This window comes from Oxyura jamaicensis, chromosome 1 (assembly GCF_011077185.1).
Source record: "Oxyura jamaicensis isolate SHBP4307 breed ruddy duck chromosome 1, BPBGC_Ojam_1.0, whole genome shotgun sequence".
In the NCBI taxonomy this organism is placed as follows: domain Eukaryota; kingdom Metazoa; phylum Chordata; class Aves; order Anseriformes; family Anatidae; genus Oxyura; species Oxyura jamaicensis.
Genome location: NC_048893.1, coordinates 85,763,670 through 85,789,056, shown reverse-complemented (window position 1 = coordinate 85,789,056; position 25,387 = coordinate 85,763,670). Strand labels below are relative to the sequence as shown.

Here is a 25,387-nt window from a genome sequence, read left to right as displayed (position 1 = left end):
ATTTCCAAACCAGGTCAACCTCCATTATGCATAGGAATTAGACTGATTTGTTAATGTTTATTTTTGCAGGAAGGAAAAAGAGTATCTTAACTCTGAACTTTCCACTTTTATTAATGATTAAGAAGTTATTTAAATATTAACTTTATTAAATTAATAATTTATATTACACTCCTAAAATTTACTTATTTACAACTTTTTTACTTATTTAAAATTTAAAACACATATTACCCAAACCTGTTTGTTGTTTTGGGTGCAGGTGCATGGAGTGGGTGAAGTATGCAGACAAAACAAAACAGTTTCCAACAGAAGGATATAAACCATGTTCTATTTATCTGAGAATAACATCTATTATTTAGTGTGGAGCAAATATGTTTAGAGGCTAAATGGTCTCTTTCAAATGACAGTTTTGTTTTTTTTTGTTGTTGTTTTTTTTTGTTTAGTACAACATGCCCCTGATACACCCAAATAGCTCTATTTAAAAGGCAATCTTTATTAGGTGATTTTAAAATGGGAATTACAATATGTACTAGCAAAAATTGCTTGACTGTTTATTTACCACTTATTTACAGAGGCCAAATATTTTACCAACAGGCAAGATGAAATCTGTTACAAAAAAAATGGGACTTTTCTGTTAAATCCCCTTTGTAACACGAAGTTATTTTGTGTCTAGGTCTGGTCACCTAGAAAAAAGGACAATGAACGAAGACTATATCATACTACAACAGTAATAACCGGTGTCCCAAACACTTTCCATCATAATTCTCCCTGGCATGCTTCCCACTTTGCAAGCAAGAAAAACTTATCTGAAAAACAAGTCAGGGTGAGATAAAGAACAGAAGGAAAAAAGGCTTCCTAACACTGAACCACTGGCATTGCATCTTCTTTTTTCAATGAAAAAAACCCTTGTTTTTGAAGTTTACCTCACACACCCAACTGTGCATCCAGATTTGTGTCACCCACTATCATGACTAAAATCATACATCAAATAGGTATCACAGCCATTCAAACCTGAAAGTGACGGTAAAAATTCAGTCCTTACAATATTATCGGTGTAAACCCCTTGTAACGTGGGATTTCTGCTCAGCAGACTCCCTCACAACCCTCCGTGTGATACCACAGGCAGCACTTTCCGGTTACACAGAGCCCCACCAATTTACAAAGTCAAGAGTTAACAGCAGGATGCTGTCTGAGAAAAAAAGCTTAACTTATGAACATGTTCAGATTGCCATTGCCCAAAAATCTGAGTAATGTTCCAGATACGTTATGTTAATCTGTTACACAAGATTGTCTGTAATGTGAATAATTTTTTAAAGAGTACCGAGGGTGGTGTTGGGGGTTGGATGAAGGCAGGTGGCCAAAGTTATTACTGAATTGAAGAGGATTATTTTAATTATTGTTGGACTATTAACCCTCTGTTTGGTCCTATTTAGCCAGTTGCATCGTGTTTATGAGTAGTATGATTTATAACCATTCTACTTGAAATCACTGTTGATCACTGAGCATTTGGGAATAAAAATAGATACGATTAGATGTGCAAAGCTCATTTGAAGGCAGTTTTATGCATAGACTGAGTTTCTATCCACTAAAAAATAGCCCTTAATAATAAGATATCAAGGAAAAAGCAGTGAGAAATGATATTTTATGTATATTATGTGATCTGTGTATTCTAGATGCACCTCATAATGAACGTGACCAAATACTGAACACGAACTGAAGAACAAACCTTTTGTGTTGATGCAAAATTTGAGTGGCAGGAAAAAAACATAGCAGAAGATAAGGGTTTTCATTCACAATGCAATGTAAATTAAAAAACCATGGATACAAAAGAGTAGAAACAAGAAGGTAATATAACAAACTTACATTTCACCCTCCATCATTACAAGGATCAAAACAGGGGCATACATCTTCATTCTAGTCAGATGGCCACTATAAGAATAAATTATAGCAGCTCATACAAAAAATTAAAATATCAAGGACTCTGTTATGTATTAAATTGAAACAAAGCAAACCATAACAACAAAAAAAGAAACAAAAAAAAAGCCACTAAGTCTGTTTTTTGTTTGTTTGCTAATAAATGGTAAAATATACATGAAAGTAAGGTATAATCCTGTTTATTCGATCACTTGTATTTTACTTTACCAGGAACAGCGTGAAGCTCAGAGATTTCCCTTACCAAGCCTATTTTCACTTTAAATAGGTCTTGATGGTGCTGTAGCTGCAGAGCCAAAAAAAAAACGAGGCCAAATTTTATGTGGTCATGCTAGTGTGGTGAAAAAGCTTTTGTGAGGATTGGATGTTGTAACTGCATTTGTACATCTGGCCCCTCACAGACCTTCAAAGACTTAGACATCTATAGATACTTACAGATTATTAAATGGCCTGTTAGTAGAAGGGGTGGCTTCAGGACACTGCCACATTTGAATTCAGTGTATGCAACTGGACTCTGACATTTCATCTGGATACTTAGAGCATTAATGTTATTGTATCCTGTAGACCTATATTAACAAGTTTGATGTAACAGATGGGAGCTTTTTCAAAAAAATGTAAACAGCTGATCTCAGAGCCAGCACTTTCTATAGACAGACCTTACAGTGAAATATAGCACTCTACTGTTTATTCCAAACACATAACAGCACTGTAAGTAGACCACTTTATACAATGAAGAAATACAGTAAACATAAAGAAGATACCTCAAGAATTTCTTTTCCCTCTTTCTGTTTTAAACAGAACATGCTCCCTCCAATTCTCTGTTTCCGACCTATCCAAAATAAAATGAAGAAAATATTGCCCTCTAAAAGCCAGCACAAACAACGTGAACGAAATCTCACAGAGTCTTCTTGCAGGGCATTCTCAACATCACCACATTTCTAAATTTTGCTAATTTAAATATTATGCTCGTTTTAATATTATCTATTGCACTAGACCTTGCTGGTTGTCTGTAATGTATTTTTCTAAACTCATTTAAATGGGTTTTAACTGTTCTTGCTGGATTAACCTCTTCAGCTTCTGTCTCGAGTTGCATGTTTGTTCTTGCACATATATTTTAAGGGCATGTTAATAATGTAAATGGTTACAAATACAGGACTGTCTAGTTTCTACATTCTTCACATTGCATATTTGCCTTAACACAATTGAAACGAACAACAATAGCCGCATCCGACTGAGGTTGCTTCTTGTATGCTTTCTGCGATGCAATAATAAAAAGACACTGAAAGTTCAGTGCTCTGGAACGGTAACTCTAATTATTGTAATGTTTACTACAGGAAATTACCTATTGGACAATGCTGCCCAGAATCCCTAACAGGAAATGGGATGTATTTCTATTTGCAGAGAGAAACAGAAAGCCTAGTGTATTGTTAGCAGCGCTGCCTGAAGCCTCTTCTCCGTTATGTAGGATGTAAGACAGAAAACTGCAGCTCTTCCACAAATGCAATATGCAACAGATTCCCAGAACAGTCACTGAAAATGTTTTGTTTTGTTTTGTTTTGTTTTTTCCCCTTGGAAAATAAGAAAATCAAACTGTTTTAGAGCAGTGCCCCCAAGTCATTGATAGAATGATCTTAATTCCTCTGTTAAATAAGTAAACAACAAGAAAAAAAGGAACAGTGAAAGCAGACCAGACCCACAGGATGGGATCTGCCTAAAACTAGCACTGAACCACAGTGGTCAGAGTCCACCTCAACTCCCCTGTTGAAGGAGATGCTCTTCTCCTTCAATACATCCATACCATGCTTTTATAACATGGTTAATACTTACGTGAGAAGATATTTATTAGGCTTATAACTAAAAAAAATAAGTAAAAATGGTTCTGGCATGGCAACCCTTACTTTGCACTTCTCTGTTTCTAACTTCCTTCATCAGTTCTCACTCTCATTCACTTTGCACTTCCATTTATTGTCTCAGGGCCAGGTTTTTGGTACTTTATGTTCATCTCCAGCTCTCTCTACAGCTTGATGTGACAACCAAACTGACTCCCCTGCTGTCATCTGGGATACTTTTAACATTAACTGGGCAAAGTCCACATTTAATTACTTCAAATATTTCTCCAGTATCTATTCACCCTGTGCTTTAGAGATCTCCAGACTTTAGTTTACATTCCTTAAGACTTGATTTTTGCCCCGAGTCCAGTATCTTTGCAATATAACCTTTATACAAAACAAATGTTCCAGTATATGCAGAAGACTAAAGGAATGAAGGAGGTACTCGGCTGTCCATTAATTTTGCATGTGTTTAGTGTTATCTTAGAGAAATGTACCCATTTTCATTTTGAACCTCGTCTACAAACTATTCTGGGTGATTGTGCAAAGAGCCAGCATGCTAGCTTGTTTAAAGAAAACGAAGCGGGGCTAGGAACAAACACTGGATGTCCATCAACACAACTCACCAGATAATTGGCAATGTTTGCTTACTGTCTGATGCTCTGTACCTTTGATTTTATTTGTCATAACCAGAGGATAAAAATCCAGAGGCAATCAAGCTGATGGTTTCTTTTTGGCTTCTTACACACAGAAACCAGCTAGGCACTTCTGATCTGAGTTCAGCCACCAAACTCATCTTCTAGTTGTGGGAGTGGAGATGAAAGCAGGATATTTCAATTAGGCTCACTATAGAGATGATCTGGAGCTGTGAATTAATTGAAGACCAAGAGGAAACAGCTCCTGCATAATAGAGGCCATGGAATCGCACTCTGTAATTACAGTCAAGTTCAGCTCCAAATCCAATAGAAATCAAAGGTGACCATTGCAGGCCCATCTCTAATCAGAAGTGGTTCTTTTCCTCACCACAAAGTGTAAAAAATCTTACTTTCCTTTCTAGTTCAAAAAGCCTTTTGGGTTGAAAATGAACCTGTGTGAAAGATCTTTATTCCTTCGTGGACAGGAACAAATTTTCCACTGTTACTCGAAAAGACCAGAACAATGAAAGTATTGGGAAGGGAAGTGGCGGGGGGGAGGAAAACTGTGCCTTTTTGGCAGCACTTACATAACATTAGTTTGGCTAGGTGGAGTCCTGCTGGGTTTAACCAACTGCTCAGATCCCCTGTAACATTTTACTGGCCCCCAGCTTTTACAGTGTACATCTCAGAACATGACAAAAAAGCTTATATATACATTTATTTTAAAAGACACAAAACTCTTGAGCACATATCCAAAGCAGATCAATTGCCTTTGCAATATTCTCAGAACAAAATGTTCCACCAGCAGATCTGATAAGAAGAGCCAAAAAATGGAAAACACTTGCTACCAATTTATTGCAGTCACCCATAAACTATTACTAGAACATTATGTATTGGGGTTCAAGCCAGAAAGCTATTAAAGCGGACTGCACTAGTGTCTTTTCACTATGCTACTGAAGCATTAATAAGTCCTTAGAGAATTGTGTTTATGTTGAAAGAATCATCTTATAATCAAATTTTCACACACAAAAAATGCAGCTCTTTTTAGAATTACTGTGTGCCTTTGCTCTCACCCCCACACTGGCTAGTGTCTCCACAAATACCATCATTTTCTGTGTTTCTGTCTGGCCCAAACCCTGATGTACATACTTTGTGTTCCAAGCTGGACAAATTTCAAGATAAATGGTGCTAATTGACAGTGTTAATGGGTGCAGGGTGTACCACATCCCTTCCCGTGTTGCCTCTGCCTAAGTGTCTTCCCTACTCCTTAGAGTCATTCTTTGTGCAAGGAGAAAAAGAGTTAAAAGATAATGCTAGAAGGGTATCATTACTTTTCTTTTTTTTTTTTTTTCCTTGACTTAGATACATAAATAATAAACATCCAGTGGTGTTCTATGGGACTGTGTTTCGAATCACTGTTACAGGAAAATCTCTAATAAATCACAAAACTCCTTTCCCATTTAAGAGAGAACACTGAGAACAGTGATATGCATAAAGATGATGATTAACCCCATGACTTTTTTCTTTTTTTTTTTTACCCCAACAATTATGGTTTTCATTTCAAAAGGTGTTCGCTCTCTTTTCAGTTACTTTCCTGTGACAGTGCACAGGTGGAAAGCACATAAAAGAGCAGACCAAGCAGAACGATGGCAGTTCCTCTATCACTGGAAGCTCCTTGACAGTATGTCTTAAAAGTTAAAATGAACTAGGCCAGCATGACAGACAGACTTCAGCTTCTACTTGAGTTAAGTATAAAAAGACCTAAAGTTCCAAGGAGGCAAACCAAGTTCTTTGTATACATTTGTCCATATTAACCTAAGCAACTAGTTCAGCCAAGAGTTTAAATTTGCAGTATTTCTTCTTGTTATTATTAGTAGTATCATCATCATCACATAACTATTTCACCTATATCTCCACTTACAGTCCCAGACAGTGTAGGCTGTGTTACAGTAACAAAATACCTTTTGTGATTTCTCTCTTCAATCCCTGGCATAACCTTATGATTTGAGAGTTCACTGGGGAAACTCCCCTGTCTGCTGACTAACTTGTAAACTGCTCTTATTCAGTACAAAAAGTTAAACTTTGAAGCAAACAAGGAAAATCTTCAGCAATAAAATACCATTTTAGTGTCCATAACTACCTATTTTGTGAATTTGTTGGACAAATGTCATTGAATATGATCAGACAGTCCTGATACACTTGACTTCAAACAGTCCGATTGGAAGAAATGTTAAGAACTTGCAGCTCTCATTGATGTCAATGGAAATCACAGAAACTTAGTACTTCCTTGACTACCACCAATACTATACACAGAGAAAAAAAAAAAAAAAAAAAAAAAAGGAAAAAAAAAAAGGAAAAAAAAAAAAGGATAGCCAGTCAAATGTATCCCTCAAGTAACTTCACTTGATCCCATAGTGTTTTTTATCTCTTGATTAATGACTGTGGGATATATTGCTTTCTCAGGCAGCACATTTATGTGTGAAGCTTTTGTACTTGCTCGTGTAATTAGTTATATTCCAATCAAACTTACAACAAAAATAATAAGCAATCATTTCAACCTTCACTAGTGCACAGGACGCCAGAGAGTGATTTTGCAATAGATAAACAGACCAAATCTACAACTAAATCTCTCTCTGTAGTTTGCCTCTTCACAGCAGGCCTCAGGCTCTGCTGTCATCGTGAGAGTCAATGAAATTTCCAGCTCAAGAGGTCCTTTTTGATTCTTCAAAGAACACAGAAACACGTGCTGGCATAACATGCCTGTGAGTTGTTTTAAGCGAGACCGTTAGCATAATGCTGAAACTGCCACTATGCCAGGGAGAGGCATGGAAAGACATAAGCAGACAAATCTGCACCCTAGAAAGGCCTGGGAGGGTGCAGGTCTCAGGAGGAGGTTTCATCTAGAGCCTATTCAGCGACTGAATTATTACACCTTCTACTTCGGCTCCATTAGTCCATACGCTTGCAAAAAAAAAGTTGTCCACTGCTTCACTGAAAGGTTTACATTAAGGCAGAAGGTTGGTGCCCAAGAGAAATGTCCTAGATGTTGTCTACGCCTAAAAGGCAAGATGTGCGTAATATGATTTTTCTGTAAAGGGAAACTGAAGCATGGTACTAATAAAAAATAAACGATGTTAACTTATGTTAAATCTTTCTTCTCCAAAAATACACAAATGAAAAAACCCTACCCATCAGTACTAATGCACAAGCAAGTCCTCTCCATCTGCCAAATATGTAGGTCATTTCAATGAGTGACAGAGACAAAAAGGCCTGATTTTAATTCATGAAATATTCCTGCTAATAGCAAAGTTATTGAGACATCTGTTAAAAGCCTGACCTGTTACAACAGGGGGATATCTAAAATGACTGAAATTTCTATTTAAACTAATGCTACACTGTTTTATTGGGCATTTTAAAGAGGTACTGCTATTAACGAAAACATTATATAAATTAGAAACAGGCCCACAATAATCCTCCAGATAAAATCTAGTGCTGTCTTCTATTGCTACGGTATGAGCTTTTATTTGCATGTGCACTATTTGTATATATTACAATATAGTAGTTATAAAAAATATCTAAGAGTCATAGCAGCCCTGTTTAAAGTTTGGCAAGGAACAGTTGGCAGACTATTAAAAAAAAAAAAAAAAAGAAGAAGAAGAAGAAGAAGTAAATATGTTTCATAGCCTGTATGCAATTGAACATTCTTCAAATTCCTCTGATGGAAATGTCAATACCATGGAAATCCTTGAAACACGGACACAGATAGATGAATGTGACTGAAGCCAAACACCTCCACCCAGAATGAATAATGATCCTTCAAACAAACAAACAAAACTACTTAATGATGAACTACCCACCCAATTACACTAACAAAATTAAGCTTTTACTTTTGGGGTAATAGTGAGGTAAACAGAGGGAGATGGAAGATGCATGACAAAAGCTGTCGTGAGGACTGCTCAGCTGGTGTAAGGTACGGACAGGATCTCAGCATGGTCAGCACACAAGGAAAAGGAGGACCCTCCAAAAAGGATCCTCTGAAATCGTGTACAGGACTGGGACCTGAGTCATAATGAAGATAATGACTATTCTGCTATTGCCTTCAACAGAACAGGACCAATGACTAGGTTTCTTTTTATATTAGATGATATATGAGAAGATGCATTACAAACGTGGCAATTATCTTGATCTCGGAGGCAGGATGCTGCTTCAGGAGCTCTTCACTCGATGCTCTTCTTCACATTGTCTCGCTCCCAAAAGCCAGTGTCAGAAAAGATGAGCCACAGAAATAGGAGTGACAGTGAGTGGCAGAAGTTGCACGTCTCCATTGCACTTCCTAAGTGCAATGGAGACGTGCAACTAACACTCAACACAACATTCAGCTCCAAAATAAAGTGAAACCTGAATACATACCAGCATTGCTTCTCTCCCCCATGTCCTGGTTGCCCACAAGATGTGACATGCCCACACAAAAGGAAGTTGTAGGACTTTCTGCAGGGCTGCTACTACTACGGATGCCTTGTGGACTGATGAGATACTGAAGTGCACACCACCAAATGCATAAATAACCAAGTATAACTGAGTAACAGTTCCTCAAAAAGCTGCCAAAAGCCTTTGAATCATAATACAGGATAAAATACAGTTCTGAAAGTTTACCACTATTGAGCCAAGATAGGCTCAATACCTATGACAAAAATACTAGCATGTGCAGAAAATATAAGGTCTAATATATGCTCCGCCGCCATTGCAAGATATAACACATACCCTCAACATACATATAAGTCATAACATACAGTGACTTGATGTACCACCCATATAAAATCTAGTCCTTTTTAAATAAAATTAGTTAGGCAGAGATCTGGGTTTTGCTCCTGAGATGCTCTATGAATGTTTAGTTTTATAAACATGTCTTCAGTTTTTCCCCTCTCACGGTCTTTATTTTACCACTTTTCTTATTGCTTTTTCCTTCTTCTGTAGCTGTGTAAGATATCAACATACAATGTGAAATACATATACCAGGAAGACAAAGTGCCTCAACCAAAGGCCTATCAAACATACAATATACAGAATTTTTTCTTCAGCATTCAGCTATGAAAGCACTACACACAACTAACAATAGTAAGAAAGGAAAGTGATGATTTTAAGCTGCCAGTCTCCCCTTGAAAACAAAATGTTCTTGACTTCTCCAGTCCCATAATGCTGAATTCTTCTCAGTGCAATTCTAATAACCTCTTAATTGTACTTTTGAATGGAGTATAAACAAACTTTAACAAAGCAAAAGAGCAGCAAACAATGTCTAGATGGGTTACCTTATACTTTGGTAAGATCGAGGTATATTTTTGCATTACATAATTCCTCTTTCCAAATTCATGTTCTTTTGTTGCAGTCAGTAGTTTCAGGGAAAATCCTTAATATCCTACTTAACTAGGATCCAATAAATATCACAGAAGAAGCATAACAGTGCCTTGCTTGTAGTCATTATGAAATGGACACTAGGAAAAGAAAATGGAGTAACAGTCTGATCTTTTCAGAAGTGTGTAAATATCACTATTTTCAATACTGTAATATATACAGACATGCATACAATGTCAATCAACACTGCATGCTGTAAAACTAGTTACAGTTTTTATTCCCGTGTATGAGTATTTTTTATCATTTCTACTGGTAGGAGGGACAGAGTAGGGAACAAGGTAACAGTATTATTTCTGAATGGTGGCCTAAAGAGAAGAGGTGAAAGTGCATGACAGACTTCACAAACTAATCCTCAGGCTTGGCTGAATATGAAGCAGACGTGGCACAGCACTGTGTTTGTGACTGGCCCTGTATCCCCCAGTTTGCCTGCTACAGCACTAGCACCATACCAACATTCCCGGCTCCAACTCCTGTATGTTAAATATGGGTCAGAGCATGGTTCACACAACACTGCATGCTCTAAAATTTTGATGCTTCAGCATCTTCTAGAACAGATCTAATTTCCCCCCTGTTCCATGAAACTTTATAGTTTCATTTTTTCCCATTCTGTATCACAACAGAACAAAGATCTCCTGAGTCTTTCATGAAAAACTAAGAAAGAGAAAAAAGATACAGGTTTTCACCTGAGACACGTGAGGCTCAAGACCTTAGTCAAATAAAAGATTTCAACATGGTTGTTCTCCATCTGGGGTAAAAGGACTTGGATCTAAGGCAGCTGACCATTCTGAAAGCATTCTCGAAGTTTCCATTACTTTGGCGAGGCAATTTTTTTTGATGAATGCTATAAAACCCAGGAAATTGTTAATAAAATTTGGTAAAACCTCTTAAAAACTCTAAAACCAAACGTAATCTCTACTAGTGTCAACATTACTGCATACGATGATTAAATATCACTTTCTCTGATGTATTTGCACACACTTGTTTGCAAGTCCTTTTGCTGTCTACTGAGCTTCACTGGAAGAGTGAATAAATTTCAAGGGAAGCATGATGATTATTATTTTTTAATAGGAAAGAAGCTCTAAATGGAAGAGAGAGGTCCAAATGGATCTCCAGACGGTGTAGGAGCCCCCCAGCTGGCCTCAGTGTAAATACATGGAGATTTAAGCAGAAACCTAAGAGGTGCCTAACCTTTAGGCACCTCTGAAATATTGCACGTTTATATTGGGCCCGATGTTATTAAGGGTAATTCAGAAGTTCTCACTTCTGCAGCAAAAGTTGGAACAACACCAGGGCTTTGGAGGTGGATTTCCACCAGATCCAATTTCTTCCATTTGCATTCACTTCAGAGGGATTCAGTGGAGCAAAGCAGAGATCAAGTCCTCTGATTTAGGCTTCAAATAACAGGACTGAAATCTCAATTCTTTTTTGGCTTCTTGAAAATTAAAGCCTGGGGGTGCAGAGGGAAGGTGGAGAAAATCAAGACCTTAAACTTTACATTCCCATTTTGCCTCACACCTTGGAGGAATTATGGGGCCTCCAGTAATCTGCATCCTGCCCTGACTTTTGCACATACTGGAGATTTCTTTCAGCATTTTTGTTTCAGAAAAGATGAGAAGATAAGTTTCAATTTCCTGTTTCCCCTCTTCTTTCACAGCCAAAAGATGATTCCAACAATAGTGCCCGACCATATCCCACTGCCCTCCAGATGTCACCTGGAAGGGAAATGACCATTCCTAGTCTGGATCTTTTCCCTTTTACACCAAGCTCATGGCATTTTTACTCAAGAAGGCCACTGATTGGAAAGGTCTCTTTTCAAGGTACAAAACAGACCAGTGAATTTCAAATCTATGTCGAGATGAGAATTCTTCTCAGGTTCCACTAGACAAACATGTGGTGCTTTAATGTATAAACACAGAAACCTCACTTCACTACAAACAAGACCTAAGATTTTATTTTTTTTTTCTCTGAGAGAGAAGAGTATAAAAGATTTCCAAAGTGGCTGTGATATCTCTGCACAAGAGCTTGGCAAACGCAGTATATAATAATAGTTTGTCATAAAAAAAGAATGATTGATACTTCAGGGCACCAGCCATTGGCTGCGGAGAATTGGGTTCATCCGTAGACCCTGCACATATGCTGTTAGGTTTAGCAAGTGGCAATCTTACCATGCTCCAGTTCCACATCTAAGTTAAAGTTCTGATAGTAAATATGAGGCCAAGGGTTCTAGCTCAGCTGGTTTATTAATCTCTACTTGGATTATTCTAAAACAGCTGGTTTATTTGCATTTTAAAAACATAGTTTTAGTTTAAAAGATAAGGTGGTGGTTTGTTTGTTTGTTTGTTGGTTGGTTGGTTGGTTGTTTTTTGCTTTGTTTTTGGTTGGTTAGTTGGTTTTGATTTTTTGTATTTAATTATATAGAATTAAATTTATGGCAGTATCCAGCAGCCTTCTGTTTAAAGTTATCCTCATTACAAAACCCATTTTCAGGTAATTTGGGGTGAGGGGATGGAGGAAGATACATCTGATGCTTTAAATTATGCAGGGATAGTATCTTCATACAGTCTGTCAGACCTGATGAGTATTTTGAAATTCTTTTCATGTTAAAAAATAGAGTAGTTTTGGATGATGTTTATGCTGTACTGAACAAAAGCTACAGGATATGTGAATAGAAGATATTTTTCTCATCTTTACCTCTCTCAGTGTTTTAGGGAGCTGTAGGGCTAGAAATAAAGGGCATAACACTGGTTTCATTGCCTCCAAAGTTGGAGAACTTTAAATACTGTGCTGATCATAAAATAAGCATTTCAACAGTTTCTTAAAGTAGAAAAGGGTTTCAGGGAATGGAATGCAAAGAGAAAACACAGGATGCTGGAAAGCAGCATGGAGAAAACCAGATTGAAAAGATTTAACCTGAAGTATTTCTACATTTATTTTTTTATTTGCATTTTTGAGCCCTAATCTTCAGACCTAAACCTTCCGAAAGTTTCAAAGAGTACTTTAAGGTCTCTGGAATACAGTCTGCCAGCTTGAATCCACAGCTTTTGTCCCTTTCACCCGTTTTCCTTCCAACACCACTACTATTCCACTCATAATAACTGAAACCAAACCCACCTAATCCATCAAGTTGGATTTGATTTACACGGAAATATATATACACATATATATATTTCTCTGAGTATCGGACACTTCTATTTCCAAACTTTAGACCAAAAATAAGAAGTTAGACCTTAATGTGGACTTAATATAGACTTGAAACTGGCTGGTTTTGGTTAAAAGCAACTACAATGAAATTTAAGATATTAGAAGAAGTTACATGATAGAAACCACTAGGGGTTGGATTGTGTTGAGTTTTTACTTGCATTTATTAAATATTTCCAAAGAAAGAGAGCATTATGCCTTCCAAAGGAACCCATTAATGAACACTCAGCCTAGACTAAGAAACAGAAAGATGGCAAGTAAAAAAGCAACTATGATCATAGCATCAATCAAATTCTCTTTGCCCTTTGACAGGCAAGACCGAGACCATAAACAAAAGTGATGTTCATGGGCCAGCACAGAAACCTAACATTTTGATTCAGCCCTACCAGGCAGTTTCTCAGCAAGCATAAATCATCACAGACAATGGGAGCAGGCTGACAGCAGGCATCTGATTATTTGGCCATCTATTTTGTCCTGCACAATGCTGCACTCAGAGACTCCACAGAGTCTCTTCGCTTCGAATTGCTCACAGACTTGCTGGTGCAGTACACTTTTTGCAGCGAGCAGAGAAGTCTTAAAGTCTTCATTTAACTTCAGTGGAGAATCCAAAATGGTGGCAGAGTGCCTCAGTAACGTCAAAGCGAATGTGCTCACAGGCATTTTTAAAGTTGAGATCTGCTGCTGTTATGCCTTCTTGATGAAGGAACACAACGAAGAACAGTGCATAAGAATGCCAATTCCAAGTTCACATTTGGCACAGAAGAGAACTAATTATTATTTTCACTTCAACAGGATCTTTAGTGTCATCAACCCAGTCTATCCCATTCTTAGCTAAAACTACTTGAAGACAAAGGGAATATCCCACTCCTCTTCATCAGGCAATTAGTTTTGGGTCACAGAGGCAATGTCTACACAATGACACAAAACAGATTTAAAACAAAAGAACCCCGGACCAGTCCTGGTTTCTAAGCTTACGTGACAAAGACTAGCTCAAATCTACACAGCGCAGAGCTAACCTCTCTCTCAACAGCAGTCTAGTCTTGGACAGAATTAGTTGAGAAAGTACAAAGCAGAACCACGTGGAGAGCTAGCAGGTGAACTTCATGGATGACCTGAGTCAGGTGTTAAAACTCACCTCCTATGCCTCTCTCAGAAGAACAAATCAGCCACAACATACAAATTCCAAAATTTTACTTAAAAAAAAAAAAAAAAAAAAAAAAAAAAAAGTTACTTAGGCATCAACAACTCAGTTTCAAAAGTGACTTTGGGTAGTTCCAATCCTAAGGTAAACCAAGCCTCACAGAACTGCAGAGGACATTATCTCCTAATTGGATGATCCACTACTGAAACTGGATTGTAAGAACTTCAGGCATGATTGAATCTTTAATTGAAATACTGAGCTGACATTTGAAAAAGATAAAATAAATGTGTACAAATAGGAAACAATTACAGAGTTAAGCTTCTGGGAGAGAAAATGTAAGGAGGTTACTAATGCAGGGTAGGCAGATACAGGTAAATAAGAGCCAACTGAGAAAATGCTTTCAAGCACAAACTTTATCTGCTACCTGACAGATAATATTGTTCTTCTGGGACTACTGGAAAACCTTCACTTATTGAAAGTGGTAACACTACTGAGCTTTCCATCTCAACTGCCCAATATCATGCCATCCTCAATATATCTGCCACGCAGAATTCAGTTACCAGTAAAGATCATCAAAAACTTCTAAAAAATACACTACTGAGTACTGTGATTGTACAATTCTGACGGAGCCACCAAACCCGTACAGGCTGACAATGCTCTGTCCCCACTGATCATCGCTGGCACAGCAAGTTGTAAGACAAAGTTAAGCTTCTGTCCCAAATAAACCTCTACAGGGGAAAAAATTAACTAAATAAAAAGAGGAGTTTAAAGAGTATTTTGAACTGGAGTCATCATTCTGTATTCAATTCCAGTTTATGTAATGCCTTCTTCCCTCCACACCCCAACTTTTTTTTTTTTTTTTTAATCTCTGGAAAATGGAGTTTAGGTATAGTTATCATTCTTGCTCATCAGTACCATCTATGCCAAAAGACTATGGAGTTACAATGGCCAGAGAAGACACCGAAAGCTTTTAAAATTACCAGGAAATCAAGGGCAATGAACAGTTCTGTTGACTGGTCTGGATTAACTCCCCAAAGTGGTTGATAGAAAGGCATGAGAATCCTTCCAAGAGGTTAAAACCTGTAGCTAATAAAAGTAGCTGCAATGTGAAAAAGCGGGCTCTTCTCCCTTTAAATCACAGCCCATAGAGGCACTGAAGTAAATCCCTTAATCTCTTTTTAAGTAGCTATTTTATCCAGACTTCCTCTGTGGTTTATACCCTCAAAGCATCCACACCACAACTCAAGAACCGCCTGAGCAAGAAGCTGCAAGTTCCTTTTCTTCAAAAAGCATATATAATAATTAAAAAGAGAGAGAGAGAGAGAGAGAGAGAGAGAGAGAGAGAGAGACCCACTAAGATGAGTTTGGCCTTCATGATCTTTTAACCCTTCATCCAAGACCATGCTTCAGAAGAAATATTCACCACTTTTAAAACCACCATCACATACTCACTGAGGCATGCCAATGATTAAAACACTTTATGATTTTATGTTGTAAAAGTACATATCAGATCATGAATCTGTTCTGATCCTTGTACCCATTTATGGATGACAAATGCCGAACAGAGATTCTAAAGCCTCAAGTCTGTATCCATGGACAAGTTTCTGTATTCTTCACCACAATGTTCAGTAGAGCATTGGGCACATCCAAAGGGATTTGTCAAGAGTCAGTCTACAGGAACCAAACTGACTTTCTTCAGGATTTCTAGCAAGTTTAGGTGGATTGAGATGCAACCTTGTAAATCTAAATCTCCTAGCTATTTGCTCAAGTTGAATTGAAGGAAAACCTCAGAAAAAAATGTCCAGAAGAAAGGTTCAGTAATGGGTTAAATGATAACAATGTTCCTTGGGAAAACCAGGAAGGTGTATTGAAGATGTTGGACCATGATTTCCTCAAACAAGCACAGTTCCACAACGTCATGTTTCCATGTTCAGCTCATTGAACTATAACATAAAAGGTGCTGGATTATGAAGGAGGAAGAATTCACTTACACAGTCTTCAATTTACTGAGGACATCAAATGGCGACACATTTTTTATTCGTTTATATATATTTTATACAACACTTTGCATTTTAACAGACCCTTACAAACATTAACTAACGATCAAAATCCTCACCAGGGAGGCAAGTGGCATTATCTACACGTTACAGATGGGAGATGCCATGCAGAACAGTTGGGTAATGCATCTAAGACCACAGAGGAAGTCCTATTGGTGCCAAGAGGAGTATACCCTTGCCCCCAGACTCCCATTCATATTACACCTCTCCAGTTACATACTAGACAGGTCTCTTCATCTGATAAAAAAAGGTCAGTCCTATCTTTCAGTTTTTATGAATAGTAATTTGCTGTAGATGTTGACGGTATTTACCTTGCGATCTAGATGATTCCACTAACTCAGCAGAGGAAACTCCACTGCAGTGTTGAAGGTTACAAACTGAAGTGTAAGATTTTAAGGAACATGCCAGAGAGGCAGATGGTTATACAGTAATGAAAGGAGAGCAATATAAACTAATACCACATTCTACAATCTCCTTCCTTGTTTAGACATATGCACCATGACTATTTACTAAACCCATCGCACATCTTTACATTTCATCATCTGCATCAGCTCTGAATTTTTTTGTGTTTGTTTTTGCTTAAATAAAGATAAACAGAAATCTTCACACCTGGTGCTCACATTTAAAGTCACAACACAGACAAAGAACCACTCATGAACTGGGAGAGAGACACTTGGTAGCTGAATTATGGGTTCCCATAACATTTCATTCGTTTGGTTAATGCATTTCTTTGAACTTTTCTGTACTAAGTGCACAGGATATATGAGCATATCATCACTTTCATGACAGCCCAAATCACCCACTTTCCATAGCAGTAGATTGACATGTCACAGAGAGTGTGAATAGGAGGTCATCAGAGTACACAAAGCACCAGATTAAAGCTCAAAACCAAGACATATCTGTTCCTTTGGTTATTAAAAAAAAAAAAAAAGATCAGCAGAGGAAAAAAGCCCTGTTGTAATTGAAAAATATGAGGCTTGATATATTGTTGAAAATACTGTTGTGCAAGGATTTTGGATTTTTTTAAGCCAATGGTACAGTTTTTATGAAAGCACAAATATGCATTTATTATAAAGTGGCCTCTACTTGTGTTGGTATCAACTTGTTAGGCCAGTTAAGATTTTTTGCTGCACCAAACTCTTTAAAAAAATCAGAAGAAGGATGAGTGCAAGTTTCTAGCTTTGATATCTTTTTGATTCTGTCTGTAGATCATGTTGCCAACTGCCTTACAAGAAAGCTGATGATTCTTTGGATCCCCACAATTCTCTCAACTATAGCCCAATATGATCCATCTTCTGCTTTTTTCATACAGGAATCTAAGTCTGCCAGCTTGCTATTCCTTTCTGAGAAAAGCCATAAGAAGGAAGGGAAGGAGGCAAGCCATCATAAAATACCACTGATGTCCAGGAAATGCCAGCCTAACAGCTGTCACAACAAACGGACTTCAAAGTCACAGCAAAAAAAAATTAACAATTGTCCTTTCTAACACTGTATCATTAATGAAAAACTTTATCAGAACCATAACCAACTTAAGAAGGAGAAGGAAGAAGTGAAAAAAAGAAAGAGTAGGCACGGAGTTATTTCTTTTTCTTCGTATGTTTTCGTTTGTTTTCTGTTACTTTGTTTTCCTATTTTTAAGGATAGATCCAAACGCCTACATTCTCCAAAATGTCCTTGATTAAAATCTTCAAGAAAGTTACCATTCATGCCACCTCTAACCTTATGTGTTCATGCTACAAATTTTCAAGGAAAAATGCTTCCATCACGTCCTTGGTGCTAGTACTCAAGGATGTGCCTTTCTCATGAGCTCTGAAAATCTTAAAACCCCTTGTCTCCTTGAAGGAAGTAAACGGATGTCTGCTAAGCACTTAGGTTTACATAACATTTCTTCCCCCCTTATTTATTGAAAACAAATCTTTTTTAAAAGCTCTCCACATTTTGAGAACACGGAATGCTTTCTTTCCTTTTCTTCCCCCCCTCTTTTTTTAAGAAGTATTTTTGGCAAAGTATGTTTTTGATTATTTAAAGATAATCTCTATTCTAAATTGCATCTGACTCACATAACCTCCATACTTTAGAAACCACAATAAAAGTGCCATATATTAGTTATAAATGAATAGGGAGTGAGTCAGTGAATAGTTAAGGACATTCCACAGAAATGCATGAGCTGCATACTAAGTTTTTAGAAAAATATTCAATTTCATTTTTAGAATTAACAGTATAGGTTACTTGGAACAAAGGAGAAAACTCCTTTTTTTAATTCCCAGATGCAATGTCTTTTGTTTTCCTTATGGATCTTTGTCTACTGTATAAAGAGACCTTTAGTGAAGGGATAAAAACACTGATGTTTTCAGAGAAAGAATAAACACAACCCATACATACTAAAGGATATCTTTAATTAAGATTTTTTTAAAACTCTTTCACCGGGAATAGCTCATTCTTTGGCTTTTGCAAGGCCATCTTACAATATCCTAGCTTAGATAAATGACTTTAAGGAAATCACATGCTTTTCTCTAGCTACTAGTTCAAGTGTGCTTAAGTTCAGTGCTTTAAGTAGTTAAAAAACAACAACAACAAAAACAACAGTTGATACTTCTACTTGCCAAGGCTTGTATTCTAAGCAATGTCCTCACACTGAACACATGAAGAAGTTCATTAAATACTAACTGAAGTTTTCCATGCATCGTCATGTTTGCAGATCCACACTGGGGAGTCATGCCCCTTACTGAATGCATCCCAGATCCAGTAAGTATGGTATAAATAACTACACAGAAATCCTACATATGGGACATGAAACAAACAGAATTCTTACAGCACAGGATTATGGCTATAAAAAGTCATAATAACTCCAATTCTATCAAACCCATAGCTTTTGTCTGAAAAAACACTGCTTTCAGGATCAAAATCTGACAGAAATAAAACACTCCCTACAGATGAACCTAAGAAAAAGGTTTGCCATTCTAACTTAAAGCCAGAAAAGTTGACTGGACCATATCACAAGCATAAACTTAAACGTGATGTGGGAACATATCTGGGATAGGGCTTTAGCATTTCTGATGGCCATAATTCATTTCCAGAAAAGCCATTAACCACGTGGGTGCTAAGCATGCTGGAGGATCCCAGCACAAAGCTAGGAAAACAACAACAGCAACACGTGGTACGGAATTTCTCAGTGGATCTATGTGTACGAAAACCAAAGGCCTGCAATAATCTTTCCCACTCCCTCCCCTGACCTGGGCTGCACTGGGTGTCTAGATGGAAAATGCAGGTCAAGTTCCAACACAATCATCCAGCCACGTCCTGGCCGTTCTCTGCAGACTAAGGGTAGGCAGTCAAGGAATCTCTAAAATACCAAAAGAGAACAGTATAAATTAGTTATTGGGCTCACATTAAACAGCAGGGACTAAAAAGGTCGACGCTTGAAGCCAGTATCCTGCAGGCATAGCCCAAGTTCAAGCATGGCTCTGGGACGGACGTGCCTTGACCCAAAGCTGCTGGTTGTGGACCCTTGTCTTTTTTCCAACCCGCTCGTCTGTCACTACTGCACAGGAAAAGTTCAGGGTTCAAAAACAAGTCCACCCACCTATACCCTATACCTTTGGCTCACAGCAATAGTAAGCAATCTGCTCTGTGTATGACAGCTTGGGACAGCAGCTCTTGTAGCTGAGTACCTAAATAAAGAACCCCTGGGCAAGATACTCGTAACTAGTCTGAAATCAACAGATGTTTTCTATACGTGATAAAATAAGGATATCCACAAATGAGATAGGTGTGGGAGAGCCTAGACCCCTTCCCACTTAATCCCCATAGAAAATAAAATTTTTAAAAAGGCAAAAGAGTGTCCACCCACACAACCAATGCGAATCTTTTCGCCTCTTCTCAGATGCAGATATACACTCCCCTGATATCTCTGCCAATAAAACCACAAGGAGGAGCGAAACTTAATGAGATATAAAAATATAACCGGATTCCTTTTTGTATCATTTGCTGTTTTTATTTTTGGACTGTTTACACACTGAGGTGACATGATCTGTAGCAACACAGCACAACCCTAAAACCCAGCATCCCTCTCTGCAACACTTGCTCGAGTGCGTCCAGCCTGCCTACTGAAGCTAACAGTGGCCAGTGTTGCAGAAGCAGACCATCCAAATTCTGAAAATGAAATGCAACAGATAAAAGGATAAAATAATTCTTATTCTTCAGGGCTTAGCCTCCAGCTGGCCACGTGTGCCAGAGAGGCAAGGATGGGAAGGGTACTTCCCAAGGGGATGACTGGGGCAGACAACCCAGCATTTTCAGTCGGAAAGATAAGAGTTCTAGCAAGTCTAAGGAAAACAGCTATTGCTTTCTATCATATAACTTTAAGAGAACAGTTTTCAAAAGCCCAAGGATTAATTGGTCATGGCAAAACTTCACATGCTGCCCACAAAGTCTGTAATGGCTCTTTACTTCTATAATCAAAAATCAGTCCCCTCCTAGGCCTCCCCTGACTGTTTTTCTCTGTGGCCTCTGTCTGACCAACTGGTCTCAGTTTGCTAGGCCAGGTGCTTTTATACAAAGCAGAACAAAGTGCTTTTATCAAATCAAAAATCCCAGACTAGCAAACTAAATGACATTTCCAAATACATCTGGTTCACCTGGTGCAATTTCCCCCTCTGCTCCCAGTGATTTACAGACAATGTAGGATTACCAAAGTTGGGAGTGCTCCCAGGTTTATATCTGGAGTATTTTAAAGAATGGCATTTGGTTTTCTTTCTTCTGTACATGCCAGTGAAGTAGGACCTTCTTAAACGGAGCCACGCCAGAACTGAAATATTCCAGCCCCCTAATATCAGACAAGCTTAAAGGCCTATCCCCAGATGCGTGATCAGGGTTGTCCAGCAAATCTAAAGCCACAAATATAAAAGCCTTATATTACATGGAAAACCCTTTAATACAGTCAGCTACAGAACGCATGCAACATGGGTACTGCTCTGAAGTTGGAAGCAAGCACTATTTATACTGCAACAGAGAGCAAGTTTGGTCTTAACAGGAGGGATGCCAGCTTCCCAAGCTGGCATGCATGATGGTTGTGCACACACGAAAATAAAAATGAGGAACAGAGGGCAGAGTGGGGAACAAGAGCTGTAGTCCGCACTCCTCCTGTCCGTATCTATTAAGAGTGCAAAATGAGCTGTAAACAGTAAAGATATCCCTATTAAACAAAAATACCGTCCAAATTAATCAGTGCTTGGGATGGTTACATATTTTTAGGCTTAAAATAGTCCACTACAATTCACTAGGACGATAAAAGACCTCCTAATTAAAATAAGCCTACAGTGTAAACCTGCAGTCTTTATCAGAATGAATAAATAGGTGCTGAGGGTTCTTAAATTGTGGGGAAAAAAAATCTAAGTGAAAACAGCTTTTAATACGATTGCACCGAGCAACAGAAATGAAAGAAGAGGGTAAAAGGAAAAGGAAAACGCCTAAGACGTCATTCCAGTCCTCTGCCAGGACACTATAAATGCTTTCTTCATTACATTTCCTCAAGTCTTCTGCCTATTTGAGTCTTGTTTCTTAAGAACTGCTCTGTTTAGTGGTGTTCAGTTTCCTTCCTGGATGGGCCATTTGTTTTCATCCAGTATTAGAGGGCTGCAAGTCCTTATGACAACTACATGTCCAGATTTCCTACAGGCACACACTTGTTACCTGTGAAACTGCTCTGCTTCCAGGTCAGGAGGGCGTGTGGGAAGACAGCTGCCAAGGGCAAACCATCACCAACAGACCAGTTCCTGCAGTGTCATCTCAGCCACCCTCTTCCCTGGGCACTTCTCACACCTCAGCAGGGAGCGAGCTGAAAATGAGATTAATTATTCCATTGCTGATAGCTGGATTCTGCCTACGCTTATCAGATGGATGGGTACATGTACAGCCATATGATGGAAAAGGGCTGCTCCACAAAAATAGCATCTGCAGGCAGGCTGCTGCCACCAGCACGAAGCCCCTGTGCTGCAGCTCACTCTTCAGGGGCCCTCAGGAAAGCACGATGTAGGAAACAGGTGAACCCTGACCTTTACAGTCAGACCCGTGTGCTTGTGTGCATGAAATCGTAGGCTTTTTACCACCTTCTTGTAGACTCCATTCCACGAGTCCAGCACATGCAGCTCCTCAGGAAGTTTTTGTGGTTCATGCTGAAATTTTTCCTTGCCGAGTTTTACCCCTTTGAACATCTTAAAATAATTCTTTTTTTTTTTTTTGTCTTAATATTTTACACCCTTCAAATACTTGTGGATTGTTATCATATGTCTTAGTCATCATTTAGTCCAAACTGTACATAATAAATTCTTGTAATCTTTGCTCATATTTCAATCTCTTCAGCCTCTTAACTTCTGTTGCTCTTCTCTGAATTCTCCACTAATTTCTTGACAACTTTTTGGCAACAGAGTGGCCAGAATAATAGTGTCACGGACACCTTACGGCTGTACAGAGATAAAGAGGAAAGCTTGTGCAACACCAAAATGACATTAGCTCTTCCCAAAAAAACAACAAATATGTCTAATCTGTTGTCCAGGATCATTTATTTTTAGTGGCTACATCATGAAATGATCCAAAATACAAGTAAAAATAGTCACCTACAGGGATAATTTAGAGAGAGTTAGATATGCTCAGAACTGTGTGCAAACATTAATCTTCATGTAGAAGCCACACCAAAATGAACAATCTGACCAGCTTCTTCACCACAAACAAAATTAAGGAGCAGGTTACAACCAAAAAGATAACTTGAGGTTTAAAAAAATGAAATCTTTTAGAAGGTCTATAACCCTCCCAAACTCTGGAAAATTCTAACATACAAAATCTCTCCAAAGCTAGACAAACCATGGTAGCTTTCTGTGTTGTATACTTGAATAGAGGAAATATTCTTCAGAGAAATCTGATCAGGCATGGGACTAAGATGCTTATAATCTAACTATTAAATTCCTAAAAGTTAGGTATCTAACTGGAGACACCATAATCATCTCCAGTGAGCCATTAATCCCATCCCAAAACTCTAATATATTTAGGATGAATAGCTCTGTAGGGGTATTTCTCCTCCACTGATAGCAGAAGGAGACTAAATTGCTGTCTTGCCTGCATTTTCCTCTAGGTTGACTGAAGTTAAGAAACCAGTACTCAACTATCATTTTAAAATGTTGGTCTCTAAATGAACTAATGTAAGAAACTAGATTGTATAGATAATTTAAATATTATCTTCTCCGGAATTTTCCAATGGTTTGTTATTAAAAACAAAAAGAAAACAAACAAAAGGAAAAACTTGCAGATCCGTGTTCAGATGTCCTTCCATCTTTCCAAGTACTAAGTCAAGGGCTAATGAGTATCTGCTGTGAAGAAACTTTCCTCTCAGGCTAACATTGCAAACATTGCTGGCTCAATACTATGGAAATCTGTTGTTGCCTTAAGATGTACAGTTCAAACTCTCTGGAATTGCTATTAACTAACAAGGTTAAAGAAAGACCATCGCACCTTCACCTGGTTCACAACAGACTGAAACAGCAAATGAGAATGAACAGAGTTAGTCTATAGAGGAGACTTGCACAAAGCTGGGACAAAAATTGGACAAAGTAATTTTAGAGCACAATTATGGGGAACCATATGGTTGCAATGGCACTGATCTGCAAAACTTCCAAAAAAGCTACCAAGAAAAGCAAATTATGTACAAGGAGAATCGAGAGAAAAACAGCAAGTCTATGGAAACATAGCTGACATGAGAGAACAAAACCTTGCTGCGAGGAATTTGCAAACTAAGGAAGAAGTAATTAAAAAAAAAAATGAAGAAGAATTTAAAAAAGGAAAAAAGAAATAAGTGGAAGCCAAAAGTGTCGGAAAATAAATACAATATGTTGATACTATAAACCATTTTTTAAGTCAGTAAATGCAGATTGCAATAGAATTAAGTGGCTTTTAAGTGAGGACAGGATAGTCTCCTGGACATTCCAACTCAGAGAAGTAACAATAGAAGAGGGCACAACACAACAGAGAGGGCATAATAAATACCTAAGGATCTACAAAAACACTTTAGGGACATCAAGGTTCAGAAGTGACTGCAATTTTCTAGAAGCAAAGTGGTGAAGGAATCAGTGTTCCTCCCAGTCCTCACAGCAGAAGCAGGGATCAGGCAAAGACAAAATGCTAAGGATAACTACATCACACATGGAGCCTGATGGCATCTCTTAAGAGATTTGTCTTCCTGGACCATAGGAAATGCTATTATGGGCAAGTTGACAGGTCACTTCACAGAAAAGGAGAAGGATGTCAGAGCACCGTCTTGCTAAGTTAATGGAGGTCTTTTACTAAGATGGGCAGGTGAAAAAAATTTATCAGCTAAGTATTAACTACAGTAGCATGGATAGGAACTGGAAAGAGTAGGTGAGTGAGATAGAAAAGAGGTTGCTGGAGGGGGGAATGAAACTGGAAAAAATGTCTATTAGACAAGTATCTTCTATGTCCATATAATAAGACAAGAAGTTTGGTGAAATGGAAAATAAACTAGAAATTTGGTGAATAGGAAAATAAACTAGAAACCTTAATGCATCATCAAGATCGAGGCTTAATTAGTATGAGAGAAAATTCACAGACTTACTTACATGGCTGTAACATATATGGATATATAACCTGTGTGAGGATACCTAAAAGGAAAAAAAGGAAAGGCATATTGCCTTGTAAAACTGAGAAAGCACAAGCACGCACTGAGGTCCAGAATGCGCAGAGCGTCAAACCTCGTGAAAAACCACAGGTAGTGATTAAAGGCAAAAGAACCCAGGCTCCACCACGACGGGGAAATACCACAAACTACCAAACAGGAAGATGAGTCTGACTTTTCAAAACAATTAGTAAGATAAGCTGAAGTGCCTGCATGAAAAAGTTGGTGAAAATGAGGATTAATTATGCACATTCTTTGGAGAAAAGAAAACAGCAGATCACAGCTTTCCAGAAACTTCATGGAATGCACTGATGAGATTTTTTTTTTTTCTTTTATTTGGAAAGTAAAGAGAAGACCAAATGGGCATTTTTTCTAGACTGAGCTCTAGCCTGTATGGGCAGACTGAGTGGGTAAGAGTGCAACACGGATAGTAATGTTGTTGAGTGAAGTCTCAGGGAGAGTCTACAGGGAAAAAAAAAAGGGGGGGGGAGACATAACCATTCTTTGAA

The 25,387-nt window shown here is 38.1% G+C and overlaps 1 protein-coding gene across 14 annotated transcripts in view; it reads right to left on the bottom strand.

Annotated features, from left to right (window-relative positions):
- The window catches only part of ZBTB20 (zinc finger and BTB domain containing 20), a 458,760-nt gene that overhangs the window by 416,140 nt on the left and 17,233 nt on the right, over positions 1-25,387 (bottom strand). For 12 of the 14 annotated variants that reach the window (XR_004747391.1, XR_004747392.1, XM_035314845.1 and 9 more), the window contains one exon: positions 557-603. The exons of 1 other annotated variant lie outside the window; for it this stretch is intronic. The gene's annotated coding sequence lies outside the window, so the exon portion shown is untranslated. Of the gene's footprint in view, positions 1-556; positions 604-21,889; positions 22,832-25,387 lie in introns of those variants that run through there. One more of the 14 variants, XM_035314836.1, reaches the window with a different exon arrangement.